The sequence below is a fragment of the Equus asinus genome, chromosome 12 (genome assembly GCF_041296235.1).
Source record: "Equus asinus isolate D_3611 breed Donkey chromosome 12, EquAss-T2T_v2, whole genome shotgun sequence".
In the NCBI taxonomy this organism is placed as follows: Eukaryota; Metazoa; Chordata; class Mammalia; order Perissodactyla; family Equidae; genus Equus; species Equus asinus.
The window spans coordinates 57,463,583-57,479,022 of record NC_091801.1 but is presented as its reverse complement, the minus strand read 5'-3'; the positions used below and the strand labels follow the sequence as shown (position 1 = coordinate 57,479,022).

General features: G+C 35.1%; 1 long non-coding RNA gene across 1 annotated transcript; it reads left to right on the top strand.

The window, feature by feature from the left end:
- The first annotated feature begins 1,667 nt into the window (after positions 1-1,667).
- On the top strand, positions 1,668-9,304 carry LOC123275761 (uncharacterized). The gene is made up of 3 exons (XR_011493058.1): positions 1,668-1,830; positions 7,441-7,542; positions 9,207-9,304. It is a non-coding gene; the product is annotated as an uncharacterized lncRNA (long non-coding RNA).
- The last annotated feature ends 6,136 nt before the right edge of the window (positions 9,305-15,440 follow it).

The following is a 15,440-nucleotide window of genomic DNA, read 5'->3' as shown; positions in this document are numbered from 1 at the left end:
TAAATAGATTATATTTCCTACTTTGGTTATTTTACAGATGACACATATTTGCACACATTTTAGAAAAAATTTAGTCATCCTTTGGGTCATCAATAATTTGTTTTTCTTAAAAAGATTCTATTCATTACACATGTTTTAGGGATCCTAAACCTCAGCATTTGTGAGTACTTGCTAGTTAAATCTCATCTTTCCACCATTTGAGATTATAAGCAAACTCATTGAAAGGTTTGATGATTCTTCCAACCTTTGAATTATTTCTGCATTTTAATACTTAAATCACATTACTAGGTTTTCATATCTCCATATGAAAAAAATTTAATACTATTTCTTTTGATAAAAAACATACTCTTGTATTCTTGCTTCAATGAGTGGCCAGGTCGCTCATGAAACATTTCTGTTTCCCTATACAAACCTAAAGTTTTTCAAATTTTATTAGTTTTAAGATGTATTTATATTTTACTCTTGATTTAGGAAGAAATTTTCTCCCACTTTTAGTTTGGAAATAATGTTTCAACTAAATTTAAATATTTGCTGTTATGTTCACACAGCTCTTACAGAAGTGCAATACATATTTTCATTATGTTAATTTGATGATTGTTTTTCAGAGACTGATCCATTTTATTTGACAAAGGTGCTACAGTTAGGGTAGCCATAATTGTCCCTGAATAATACATGTTTGCAACAGTTTTTTCAGCCTAATTATAAGTGGAACTACAATTCACTTTCAAATATGTATCATTTTGGATTATAAGATATGTGTTTTTCCTATATATTTCTTGCATGGTGCATGTAGAATACCCATGTGGAGGTGTCACACTATAGCAGTGGTTCTCATGTGACTACATGGCTTGTTAAAACACAGAGTGCTGGGCGTCAATCCCAGAGTTTATGAAGTATGTCTGTGGCGGGGACTGAGAGATTGCTTTTTTAATGATTCCCCAACTGTTGCTGATTCTCTGGGTCCAGAGCTCAGATTCTGAGAGCCACTGCTATAGCGTAAACAGTTGCAATGTTGGAGGCAGTTTAAACCAACGCCATACTGTGGTGATAAAGGATGATAAAAGCAGATTGAGCACGGAGGAGTAATCTAAACACAATAATCTTGGTTGTTCTCTATCTCTCCTGAAGGAAAATAAAAGTGTTCAAATTGCTTATTGTAGAATTTAAGCCTTCTAAAACTTGATCACAGTCTTGTCTATCATCAACTCTTAATTCTCAAGGTAAAATTTGGAAAAAATAGATGTAAAGATCTCATACAAATCAATGGCAAAAACAAGTAATCCAATTAAAAATGGGCAAAGGATCTAAATAGACGATTTTCCAAAGAAGAGATTCAAATGGCCAATAAGTATGTGAAAAAGTGCACAGCATCACTAAACATTAGGGAAATGCAAACCAAAACCATAATGAGATATCATCTCACACCTGTTAGGATGGCGATTCTCAAAAAGACAAGAGATAGCAAACGTCAGAAGGGATTTGTATAAAAGAGAACTCTTATACACTGTTGGTGAGAATGTAAATTGTTACAGCCATAATGGAAAATAGTATGGCAGTTCCTCAACAAATTAAAAATAGAACTAACACATGGTCCAACAATCCCGCTTCTGGGTATATATCTTAAGGAAGTGAAATCAGCATCTAGAAGAGATATCTTCACAGCCAAGTTCATTTCAGCATTATTCACATCGCCTGGGATAAAGAAATGACCTAAATGTCCTTCAATAGATGAATGGATAAAGAAAATATATATATTTATAATTATTAAGCCTTAAAAAGAAGGAGATCTTGCCATTTATAACAACATGGATGAACCTAGAAGGCCTTATGGTAAGTGAAATAAGCCAGACAAAGACAAATACTGTATGGTGTCACTTACATATAGCATTCTAAAAAAAATGAAAAACAGCTAATTTCGTAGAAGTAGAGTATAGAATGGTCATTGCTATGGGCTAGAAGGAGGGTGAAAGGGGGAGATGTAGGTCAAATGATACAACTTTCAGTTACAAGGAGAATAAATTCTGAGGATCTAATGTACAAAATGGTGAATATAGTTAATAATTCAGTATTGTATATTTGAAAGTTGTTGAGGGTAGATCTTAAGAATTCCCATCACAGACACAAAAAAGTTAACTATGTGAGGTAATAGATGTGTTAATTATCCTGATCTGGGTAACCATTCCACAATGTATATATATATCAAATAGTCACATTGTACACTTTAATTACATACGATTATATTTGTCAACTATTCCTCAATAAAATTGAGGGAAAATAAATAAATAAACTGCAGTTATACACACACACACAAAATCTATGTATTTATTGATCCACAATATGACTTGCTATCTACATCCAAGTATTTAATTTATATACATATAAATGGTAAAATAATTTTAAAATGTGATTCTTTTCAAATGAACATGGTAATTAATGTCATACACTTTAGTGACATCTATTCTTGTTTGAGAACATAATAAAAATTGTCCACTGTTTATTTATTTTTTTGCTTTGTTTTTTGGTGATGAAGATTGGCCCTGAACTAACACCTCTTGCCAATTTTACTCTTTTTTTTCCTCCCAAAAGCCCCAGTACATAGCTGTATACCCTAGTTGTAAGTCAGTCTAGTTCTTCAATTTGGGGTGCCACCACAGTATGGCTTGATGAGTGGTGTGTAGGTCCGTACCCAGGATCCGAACCGGCGAACCTCAGGCCACTGAAGGAGAGTGCAAGAACTTAACCACTTGGCCATGGAGCCGTTCCCCATTAGTTATTTTATTTATGTGTGTCCTTTTAAACAAAACTGAATTTTCCTTGAAGTAAAAAGGACAGAGCCATTTTCATCGTTTTATTTTTGGCAGCACAATGTATTAGTCTTTCTGTATAGCGTATTTTCAATAAACATTGCATACTAGTTAAAATATTGATTTAGTTTTATAAGTTATAAAGTAAAACAAAAAAAATACCAAAACGAAACTGAACTATTTATTATGTGCTAGGCACAGACTAGGTCCTTATGTACAATGTTCAATTTACTTATCACCAGATTTTTCTGTAATATTATTATTACATATGATAGATGAATAAATCAAATTTTAAAAAATAAAGTAATGTAACTTGAAACAGAATTCTAAAATCAATAATTTTTTCATGATTGTTCCCTTGCTTGAAAATATTATTTCTAAGTAAACATCACAGTAATGGAAATGAGGTAAGGCAGCCTCAGATAAGGTAAAATTCTGGAAAAAAGCAAAAAAGACAATATGTTTGCAAATATTTTGCTTCTGATTCTATCTCACTCTCTCTTTATAGAAAATTAATTTACAAGTTAAATTAAAAAAGATTTTTTTTTTCTATAAAGAGTGATACAAAGTGAGGGGCAAAGTTCATGGAATCTTACAGCATTTAACTAACATTAATATCATCAAAAACGAAAAGAAACGTTCAACGTAGTAACCAATGCTCTGTCTGTTTAAGAAGAGAAAAAATAGTACTGATCCTGGACAGATTAAGATATTAAATGCATAATAGTCATTACTAACAAATCAAATGCGTGTCTAGTTAATATTTAGAGATCTGCATCAAACATATCACGTAAGTATTTTGTTTAGAAAGTGCTTCCCAGATTTCTTTTTGAGTCTTATTGCTGGAAAAGTGAAGAATACTTGAAATTGAAGCAAAATGAAATCTCCCACTTAAATTATCTATGTCAGCTTTTGGCAGAAATTGCATTTGTCATCTCATCATATCATTCTCTGTTAATTATTCCAGAAAGAAAGCTTCCTGGGAGAAAGCTTTTGGCAGCAAAGTAGAGACCAGTTGACTTAGAAGAAAAACAGGTTTATAAATCAAGCCAGGAGTCAAAAAAATTGTTTTACTGTAATGACAAGGCACATTTTACAATTGATTATCTGGAATTAATTACCATCTTGTCAGGGATCTACAGAAAAAGCTGCATCCTAAAATCTTCATCTCTGTTTGAAACTTGCTTCTGTTTGCTGAGAGTAGTTTTAAGTAGAAAAGTTACTAATTTAACAGATATTGTGCTGACCTAGTCGAATCCAAAGGAAGAAAGGTCAAGGCTTACTTATGACACATATAAACAAAAAATATATAACTGTTCACACGCATACAATTAATTTCTTGAAATAAACATTAGTTCAAAGCTTATTAATTTTCATAACATTAAATGTGAATTGGTGGGGCATGAATTGAACATGTGGATTTCAGTGTAATGTAAAGGGTTAAGTGCTTTAATTTCCCTGTGTGGTAATGAGTGGACATTGGGGTTGCAGATTTGGGGTGGTTTTATAGGGTAGGGTGGGACAAAGTCTCTTGTACAAAGTTGTCTTTTTACAGCAGCATACTTTTCTTCTCTTCCTACAGGGCAGAGAAAAACAGGTGTGTGTGTGTTTCCCTAAATATCCCCATCCCTCCACTAAGTGCTTAGCAGAATTATCTTGTTAAACATACATCATTCTTTGGTTACCCTACAGATAAAAGGAAATTAGTTAGTGGCTTAGAGTGAAGCCCCCGGGAGGCTTTATCAGAAAAAAACATATGTAGGTACAAGAAGGATGAAGAATTTAGCTCACAGTAGTTCACATACTGGGGGGTTAATAAGCATGTTATAGTTGAAGAAAGCAACAAACACAAAAAGTTCCAGAGAATTCATTTCATTTTGTTTCTCCTTCAAGTGCATTTTTCCTTTACATATTTATTTATTCTTTTCTAGAATTGCTCCCTCCTTTTTTTCAAGTTTCAATCCTTTACTCCAATGATTCTGAAACTTTAGTATGCATCAAAATCCCTTAGAGGACTTGCTAAACTAGAGATTGCTGGACACTTCCTCCAGAATTTCTAATTTGGTGGATCTAGAATGCACCCACCCTTCCAGATGCCGCTGCTGGTGGTGTAGGAACCAAACTTTGAGAACCACTGAGGTCTGGGAACCACATTTTGACAACCACCACCTTTGTGACTCTTTGTCGTATACATACCACTTTCCTTTAATCCATGATCACCCAGAGTATTCCTGTATCTCAGGGAAGACATTAACATTTCAGAACAATCATTACCCATTCATGAAGGCCTTTAATAATGTTTAGTCTCTATACTGTGCAGGCATTGTGCTAGGGTAGTGTGGCTTGCCAAGCTTTACCAAGAGGAGCTCCTGACCCAGGCACCTTATATACCTCCTGCTCTGAACCTTTTGCCTACCTGCCTTGAAGAGGGCAAGGAACCAAAAAAAGGGCATACCTAACTGCAGCCGGCATCTACTTTTCTAGACCATGTTCTAGACCAGGCCTTGGGATTCACTGCTCAAACAGCTTTGAGAATGTCCAGTCTTAGTAGGTTTCTTCCATAGGGCTGTCCTCTCATGAGAAGACAGTGGGACCACTGTGCAGACCCTCATCCTGTGGTGTGTCCAAGAGCAATATTTTTTTGGAGGATGTGGACAGAACTTAGACGTTTGGGCTGGGTGTCCACACACATGCACGTGGGCCCTGTAGTGCAAGATCTACCCAAAGATAGGGAGAGAATGAAGACAAACTGAGTGCCTTGAGCCAGCAATCCCCATACCACTATATATCTGTTTAGAGAGTCTGAGGATTCTACATTTGAATCTGGCCTTCAAGGTCATTGTAAGGGTACACTGGTCAAGACTGAAAGATAAATCATATTTTATTTAACAATTTCTTCAACTTTACTCTTAATGTCTAAAAAATAGACCTATGGCATATACAGCTCCATTTGTACTCACGGTTTAGCCTCCACAAATATTAAGGACAGATTTAAGTGTAAGGATTCAAGATGAGTGAATAGAAGCTACTTAATTTTAACAAAGTTTCTAATTCAGAAGATAAATTTTGTATATATCTATGAATCCATTAATTCATTTATTACACATTTAGAGATAAATGTTAAAAGTTCTAGATAATATATGTTGACAATTCTGTAGTAAATTAATGTGATATGAACAGCCAATATTAGATTCTTCCCTGTAAATAAGCTTTATTTGGACTGAGACAGTAGAAGCGGAGAATGAAAATGCTGGACATATGGACTTAGGTGAAGGGGCATACCAAGCAAGGGGATTAAAGGTTAAAGGCCTCAGAAAATAGAGGTTAGGGGACGTATTTTCCTGCTGTATGAGGACATTAGGGTTTCAGGTACAGTACAAGAAACAGAAAACCCTATTCCAACTGGCTTATATGATATTGAGACTTTATTAGATAAAAAGGCAAAAGATAAGGTAGGGTTGAAGATGGTTTGATCAGGATTCTAGTCCTTGGTTTTGGGTCTTATATTGATCTACTGGTGACATCTGGCTGATATATCAATCAGCTTTTTCCTCAAGTTCACTTCTTTTCTTTCTTTCTATCCCTCTGTAGTCAACACCATCCAAGATAGACCCTATATGTCCTGGACTGACAGGTAAAAGTCCTTGAGCTTTACACAGATTGCACCCTCCCCTCCCCCAACCCATCCCTGTAGTCAGGGGAAGGCTATTTGTAGATTAGCTAGGCCTAGGTTAACACATCAGGTAATAAACACGGGAAATGTGATTATTCTGATTATTTTGCGATAGTCAGTACTCAATTGAGGTGGAGGTGGCGTCAATTCCACTTAAACTTCATCGTGGGTAGGCAAGGTGGTTAGAATGGGAGTTGGAGAAAAAACACAGTGTGTATCACAGATGTTCTATAATTTGCCAGTGTGAGCTCTAATTTTTTGCTCTTGAATACAAGTTTACTTCAGATAAAAGATGGGATATTGCCACCAATTAATTAGGAAATACATATCACACATTTTCTAAAGTTAGTTTAATCTTAGTTCTAAAATTTAATCTGACTAATAAAAATATTAATTTCAGGATAGCGTGGGAAATTTTTTTAAATAATTTTGACTTCATTGCTCTTTCTTTTCAGAGAAAAGTACACATAACTTGTATGTGTTCATAGTACACATAGTTTGCAATTTTATATTTTAAAAACCAGACATTCTGATTATTTTACAGTCAGTTCTCATTTCGATTTACTTGTATATTTTTCAATTTTTTGCTACTATATTTTGCCACTATTCCTTCTTGCAATTCTTCTTTCTATTCCATTTTTTTCTACTTAAGTATGTCATTTACTATTTATTTAACAATAATAATAATATTTAGTAATTATCTCTCTCAATATAAACTTTAAATCATTTATTCTCTCTTTAGTTTACATCATCAATTATTTAACTAATTGTGGCAGATGTTACTGTTTCAACTTCTTGGGACATGGCTACCCAGCTAGAGATTAAATTCCTCTGCCCCGTAGATAGGTGTGGCCCTGTGACAAAGTTATCTTCAAGAGAATATGAACATAAGGGTTTGTGCAAATACCTCACTTGCATACATGGAAATTGCTTGAGGTGGACTCTATCTCTTTCCTTCTATAGGTTATTACTCGTACTTGGCAGGCATCTAGAATCTAACATGGAAATGAGGACAACTCTCTCAGGAGTAGAAGAAAGATGGAAGAATCTGGAATTCTAAATAATGTGAGCCACATCCACCTTTCCAGGCTAGAACACTTTCTTCCAGACTACTATGTGGCAGAAATTATGACATGCATCTTACGAGAATCGATACAATTTTTAACAAAATTTTGTATTTTGGGATAATTGAAGACTCGTATACAATTGTTAAGAAATAATACAGAGAATCCCATATATCCTTTACCCAGTTGCACCAATAGTAATATCTTGCAAAACTATAGTAAATATTACAGGTGTGATTTTCTTTATTTTTGTATTGTCTTTGTCTGGTTTGACATTAGAGTAATACTAACTTCATAGAATTCATTGAAATGCATCCCACCTTTTCTGTTTTATTTAAGAGATTGTGTAGAATTGGTGTTAGTTCTCCATCAAACGTTTCATAGAATTTGCTAGTGAAATAAATTGAATGAGTAACTATATATTTTTTGGAGATCGTATGTTATAAATTCCATTTCCTTAACAGAATATTTGAATTATCTATTTCATGGCGGGTGAATTGTGATAGTTTGCATCCTTTTGAAAGATTGTTCCATTTCATGTAAATTGTCAAATATATGGGTAGAATTGGTCATATTGTTCCCCTGTTATCTTTTTGATGTCTGCAATGTCCATAGTGATACCTGTTATTTCATTCTGATATTGACAATTTGCGTCTTCCTTTTTTCCTTATTAATCTTGTGAGAAACTTGTTAAATTTGTTAATGTTTTAAGATACATTTCTTTGATTAATTTATTTTCTCTATTGTTTTACTGCTTTCAATTTCATGAATTTATGCTCTTGTTTTTATTCCCTTCCTTCTGCTTGTTTTGCATTTATTTTGTGCTTCATTTGCTAGGGTCTTGAGGTGGTATCTTAGATTATTGATTTCCCATATTTTCCTCTCTTCTAATATGCACATTCATGCTATAAATTTTCCTCTTAGCACTGCCTTAACTGAGTCCCACACATTTAATATGTTGCATTTTATTTCTTTTTTTTTTTGCTGAGGAAGACCCCCCCAACCTAACATTTGATACCTGTCTTCCTCTTTCTGCTTGTGAAAGATTCACCCTGAGCTAACATCTGTGCCAATCTTCCTCTATTTTGTATGTGGGTCGCTGCCACAGCATGACTGATGAGTGGTGTATGTCCACACTCGGGAACCAAACCTGCGAACGTGGACCACTGAAGGGGAGCATACCAACTTAACCACTAAGCCACAGGGCCGTTCCCAGATATGTTGTATTTACAAGTGTATTGTGTTCAATTTTTTTAAATTTCCCTTGAGACTTTTGCTTTGACCCATGAGTTACTTAGAATCATGTTGTTTAGTTTCAAGTTTTGGAGTTTTTCCTATTATCTCTATGGTATTAGTTTCTAGATTAATTATATTGTGATCACCATCTATATGATTAAATTTCCTTTAAATTTATTGAGACATGTTTTATGGTCCAGGATATGTTCTATCTTGATATATTTTCTGAAGGAAAAATGTGTGTATTATGCTTGCTGTGGCTTGAATATTTATGTCTCCCCAAAATACTTATGTTGAAATCTTAAGCCCAAGGTGATGGTATTAGGAGGTGGGGCCTTTGGGAAGTGATTAGGTCATGGTGGTGGGGGAGGGCCTTATGATTGGGATATAAAAGAGACGTGAGAGAGTTACCTTGTCCTTTCCACACAGGGAGAATCTGCCATCTATAAACCAGAAACTGGACTCTCATCAGACACCAAATCTGTCAGCACCCTGATCTTGGAGTTCCCAGACTCCAGAACAGTGAGAAATAAATTTTTGTTTATAATCCATTGAGTTTATGGTACTTTACTATAGCTGCCTGAACAGACTAACCCACTATTGCTGTTGGGTGAAGTGTTCTATAAATTTCATTTATATCTATTGGTCAATGGTACTTTTTTATATCTTTGCTTGTTTTCTGACTAGTCCATCTATCAATTATTGAAAGAGGGATATTGAAACCACCAAACATAACCATGAAAGGCATATTTTTCCTTTTAGTGCAATAAGTTTTTGATTCAAATAATCTGCAGTTCTATTTTTTGGCACACATACATTTAGGATTGCAATGTCTCCTTGGTGGACTGACCATTTTATCATTATGTAATGTTCCTTTCTTCTCTGGAAATTTTCTTTGCCCCAAAGTATAACTTATTAATATAAATATAGCCACTGTTGCCTTCCTTTGATTAACATTTACATCATGTATTTCTTCCATACTTTTACTTTCAACTTGCCTATAATCATTATATTTAAAGTGATTTTCTTGTCAACAAAGCATAGTTGGATCATGTTTTTCAATCCAATTTTCCAATCTCTGTCTTGTAATTTGTGTATTTTAGACTATTTATGTTTTATGTGCTTATTGACATCTTAAGACTTAGGTTTGCCATTTTAGATTTTATGTTTGCTCTTGCTGTTTTCTATTTCTTTGCTTCATTTTGACTGCCTTGCTGTTGGTTATTTGGACAATTTTTAGAACTCTATTTAGTAGCTTAATTATCAAAGATAGTACAGTCTCTGGTTCGGATCACAGCATAGGGAGGAAGTATGGCAGATAAAACAGAATACAGTGGATAAAACTTCATTTTATGTTCATATAGACCAGGTTTGAATCCAATGTCAGACTTCAGGTAAGTTGTTCCCTTCAAGCATGATCCTTGTATTCTCATTGTAAAATAGAGGTAATAATAGTTCCGTAATCTATATTAAATGAGATAATAAATGCAAAATATTTCATATATTATAATTACTGCTTTAATTAAGTATATGCTATTGCCACATAAATTACAGCAAACTTAGTGTTTTAAAATAATACATATTTATTAGCTCACAGTTCTGTGGGTCAAAAGCATAGGCACAGCCTGGCTGGATCACTGTCCAGGTCCTACTAAGCTGAAAGTAAGGTGTCACTTGGGCTGTGTTCCCTTCCGGAGGCTATGGGGAAGATTCTTTTGCCAAACTCATTCAGGTTGTGAGCAGAATTTAGTTCCTTGTAGTTGCAGTACTGTGTGCCCGTTTTCTTCCTGGCTGTCAACCACGTGGTGTAGCATCACCTTCAAGAAATCACGCACATGCAGATGAGAAAGAGTAACCAAGTAATGAAGCCAACCACACATGTTCTGGAATTTCTACACCAAAAAAAAAAAAAAAAAATGTGTGAAAGGGGTCATTTAACTAAAACTTAATAAACGATAGCAACAAATGTTTATCCTGTCATTATGATTAAGTACTGAAAAATGTTTAAACCACTATAAAGATAGAAATATTTTATGCATGCATTTCGTTTTGAAACATTTTGTGCCTCTTGATTCCAAAACTATGTCTATTTAGCCATAGATTAAACTTGGAGTACTATATTAGATCATTATAATGATAATTATTCTCTCAGAAGAGAATACCAGAAGGATTTAGAAAGTGTAATGCAGATATGACTAGCCAGAATGGTTCTTTAATCTGGCTAGGACTCAGGATCGGCCCAATCAGTCAAGTTTCTGAAAATAACCTGTGCTTGGAGTATTTCTATATGATTGTAATCATTGCAGAAATAGTGAAGAAGAAACAGCTATCATTTTCAGACTCTACAAATAAGAAAGGGACAATTTCAAGTAGAGCTGTTTGAGTTCCAACAGATATATATATCCTGTTTGCTAATCACGTTTGCCCCGTTGTACAAAGTGACTAGGAAAATAATTCAAAGTGGATCCAGACCAAGATAAACTCCAAGAGTTCTAGAGCGAGCACTACTCATCCAAGCTGTTGCTCTGCAATCTGATGATCCTGAAACAGCAATGGTTTTGGTTCTACAACTAAAACTCTGCAGACTGAAGTTTCTAGCAAAAGCTGACACCGTCAGCTCCTAGAGCCCACCTGCTTTCTTTGGCAAATGACTCACAATGGAGAATGTCCGTCTCACCCTTTGAATCTCTGCCTGCAGGAAGATCCCAGTTCTTTTAAGGGCTCAAATGATTAAGTTAGGCCCACTCAGATGATATTCCTTTCTCGAATCTTATGCCAGGTATCATAACCTAATTAAAAGGGTAAATCCCATTTTATTCACAGTTCCTGTGGAATATGTAGGATATGTACACAAAGAGATGAAGATCTTGGGAGCAGGTTCAGAATTCTAATGCTACATATGAATTAGCATTTCATTATAAAGACAACTGAGCATAATCTAACCAGTATACAAATGGACATGCTGGAAATAGTGTAGAGAAAAATATATTATCACACTAAAAATTCTAAACATAATGAATCTATTGCAGAAGGCTACAGAATTTTATATTTTATTTGCAAAATTGCAACAAAAATGTAATTCTATTTCAGAGTGCTACAATAGCAATAAAGTAACATCAAAAGAAGGAAACCTCCTTACCTATTGGTATTTAAATTGCAGAGTTGTTTTGTTAGAATGCCTAAAATTTGAGTTAGCAGAAGGAAAACGTAAAGCCCTTGAGATGTATATTTGTGAAATGAAGAAGTAAAAATAAGTAGACCAACAATGAAAAAGCGTAGACCTAATGCCTGAGTTTGATCTATGGCTAAATGGCTGTAGTCTACTTTGGGTTCAAGAGGAAAAAATGGTTTAAAAACAAAATGCATGCATATAATGCTTTTATTATCTTTTTAACTCTTTAAACATTGTTGAGCACTTAATCTGAATTACAGGGTAAACATTTGTTGCTGATGTTTCTTAGGTTTTAATTATATCATATCTGTATGCTTTTTTTTTTTTGGAGTAGAAATTATAGAACTTGTGTGGTCAGTATGATTACTCAGTTACTCTTTCTCAGTCAGTGATGGTAATGTGCATAAAACGGTTCTACATTTGCAAAGTGGTAAACCACAGTGCAGGAACTGAAGATAATCCATCTGAGTTATTATCTATCTTTAGCATTATAAAAAATTCTAACACAGGATTCTGTCAGAAAGCTCATTAAGCAACTGAAAAACTGAATCTAAATCCTGATTTTCAGCTGATTTATGTCTGTGCAGTTTGCTGTGGGTCATTGTCATAAGGCTGTAACTTTTGTTCCCTAAGCCAATTTTCAAGATGACTCATTCATGATACTGCTTTGGGCAAATCATTTATTCTTTCAAAAACTCATAAGTCACTGTTCCTAGTAGTTGTAAGAAAATTTATTGAATTATGGAAATTTTAAGGAATTGAGTGTCAGTCTTCTGCACATTGTTTCAATTGTTTCATTAAAAATATAAGCGGGTTAAAGGGGCAGCCTGGTGGCATAGCAGTTAAGCTCACCTGCTCCACTTTGGCTGCCGAGGTTCGCTGGTTCGAATCCCAGGTGCAGGCCTATGCACCGCTTATCAAATCATGCTGTGGCAGGCAGCTCACATGTAAAGTAAAGGAAAATTGGCACTGATGTCAGCTCAGGGCCAGTCTTCCTCTGCAAAAAAGAGGAGGATCGGTGGTGAATGTTAGCTCAGGGCTAATCTTCCTAAAAAAGAAAAAAATATATATATATATATATATGTGTGTGTGTGTGTATAGGTGAGTTAAGAAAATTATTGTGTGCAATATCACTATGCTGTATCTAAAGAACTTGAGATAGTGACCCTTTATTTGCCTCTTCAGCTAACCTGGTACAGGAAAATGATACAAGAATAGAGACAGCATGGCTTCTGCAGATGGTACTAAAGGGACCAAAGCAATTATTATACAAATTCAAATATCTTAAAACAAGAAACTCCCACATACACCCAAACCTCTTATATTGCCATTTTGCAACTGTTTTCCTCTTTAAAAATGACTCTGCTTTTCATTCTAGATTGATTTGGTGAATTCCTTGTAAATGTAGAAAAAGGGTATGATTGAGCGATACACAACGATATTTACTCAGGGTTTGAAAATCACATCCCATGAGAGCTGATGGCTCTGGTTATTGATTAAAATATCTTACATATATATTTCCCTAGTATCTCAAAAATGTAATAACAAGTCTATTGTGAGTGAGCAAATAAGTTCTTTCATGATTTCTTCTCTTTTGGGTTGCACATTTTAATAACATTTAGTTGGAATTGAAGATCACATAATCAGTGTAAAGCTGTCAGTTCCACATAGACTTGTTAGTCACCATTTTTAGAGGGATATACCAATGGGACTGATCTTTGAAGTTAAAGATAAATTCGATTGGTATTGCAGATTTATAGTTCAAGTACAAGCAATCAGACAGGTTCAGACATGGCTGGCCAACGGAAGGGGCAGCTCACCAAATCTGATTTGCATCAGGGCTAAGAAGTTTACCGAAGTTCAAGTACACTGTAAATGACCCAGTGAAAAGACTTTGATTGACAGCAGGAAGAGGAAATGCTGAGTTCAGTCTGGTGTTTCTTATCCAGACTGTAACTTGTTCCACTCCACCGGACGTGTGCTTCATATGAGGCCCTCGCGACTGTATTTGTGGAAGTAAGAAGCAGAAGTAAGTAGACCAACAATGAAGAGACACAGCTTAAGGCAGCACTCTCAGTCTGATCTAGGACTAAATAGATACCTCCTGCAAAATCAAGAGGAACCAAATATTTCCAATCGGAATGTATGCATGAAGCATTTTTCAAATCTTTATAACTCAACTTTTGTTTATTCTTAATTATGGGTTAATGTTTGCTGCTAATGTTTCTTAAGTGTTAAATAAATAATCCCCTTTACATATTTTCAGTGTAGAAATACCTGAAATTCTGCAGACTGGGGGTGTGGAAGAAAAAAAGAACAGAGGGTATAAAGAGATATTTCACAAATACCGTGTAGAGGCACATGTCGCCCTTTTTTAACAACCAAGGGAAAGAAAGAATAAACTCAATTTGATAAATAAAGAAATGAAAGATACTAGCTTTGGCATCTTGGAAACTCAGAAGCCAGGGCTTGCGCAGATGAGAAGCTTGTGGCATAAAGTTGTGCTCAGCTGCTGCCTTTCAGAGCAGCAATGACTGACGGGAGAAGCCACGCTTGCGAGCACATGTACGATGCCCCAGAAATATTTAGAAGGATTATTTTGAGAGACTGCAGTTCTTATATCAGAGGTTACAGGAGAGAAGCCGTGACATCCTGGTTAATCCTATTATGAAACCTTATCTGTAAACACACGTGGGGAGGCTTGAGAAACCTAGATTGCACTTAATCATTGTGAAAAAAAAAATTGTTCCTCTCCTCTTGGCTTTACAGAAAATTTCACAGAAAAAAAGTCCTGATTCTTAAAAAAGGAAAAAAGTTTATGGTGATTATTTACATCTACAAGCTGCTAGGGAAGATAATGGCTGGCCCACTTAATCCCTCATTAATTTTCACCATCCCAATTTAACTGTTACTAAACGTATTGGTTGGGCATATTGCGGGGCATTTAGAAACTTGCTTTAGAAACAGTTTTAGAAAAGTTTTACACATATTTAGTTCTCATTAATAAATACATTTCTCCTTATAGGTTGTCACCCAGAATTTAAAGCAAAATGAAAAATTAGTGGAAGGGCCAATTGTAATACAAAGTAGATGAACCTGAATCTTCTACAAAAATAATACTATGATTCATTCACCTGTTTTATTCTTTTTGACCTCGCTGCAGTGCCTGCTGTTTCTCAGAATCTAGCTGTTCTTCCCGTCTTAGAGTTGTGGGGCCTTGGTTTGTTTTCTGGAAACCCTGGAGTCCTCAGCATGTGACTGAGGCCTCCAGCTCTTATCACCACAAGCAAAGCTGTCAGTTCTGAAACACTGCTGAGAAGGGGACTCTGAGGCAAAAAGAAATGCAAAACAAGCACTTTGCAGGGCAGAGGGGCAAGGACAGCTAGAAAACTTATTGATGAAGGATTAAATTTATAAAAATAATGCCCTGAGTCCCTAAAGTTTATTTATCACTCAAAAAGGTGGGATTAAAAGTAACCATGTTGGTGCAG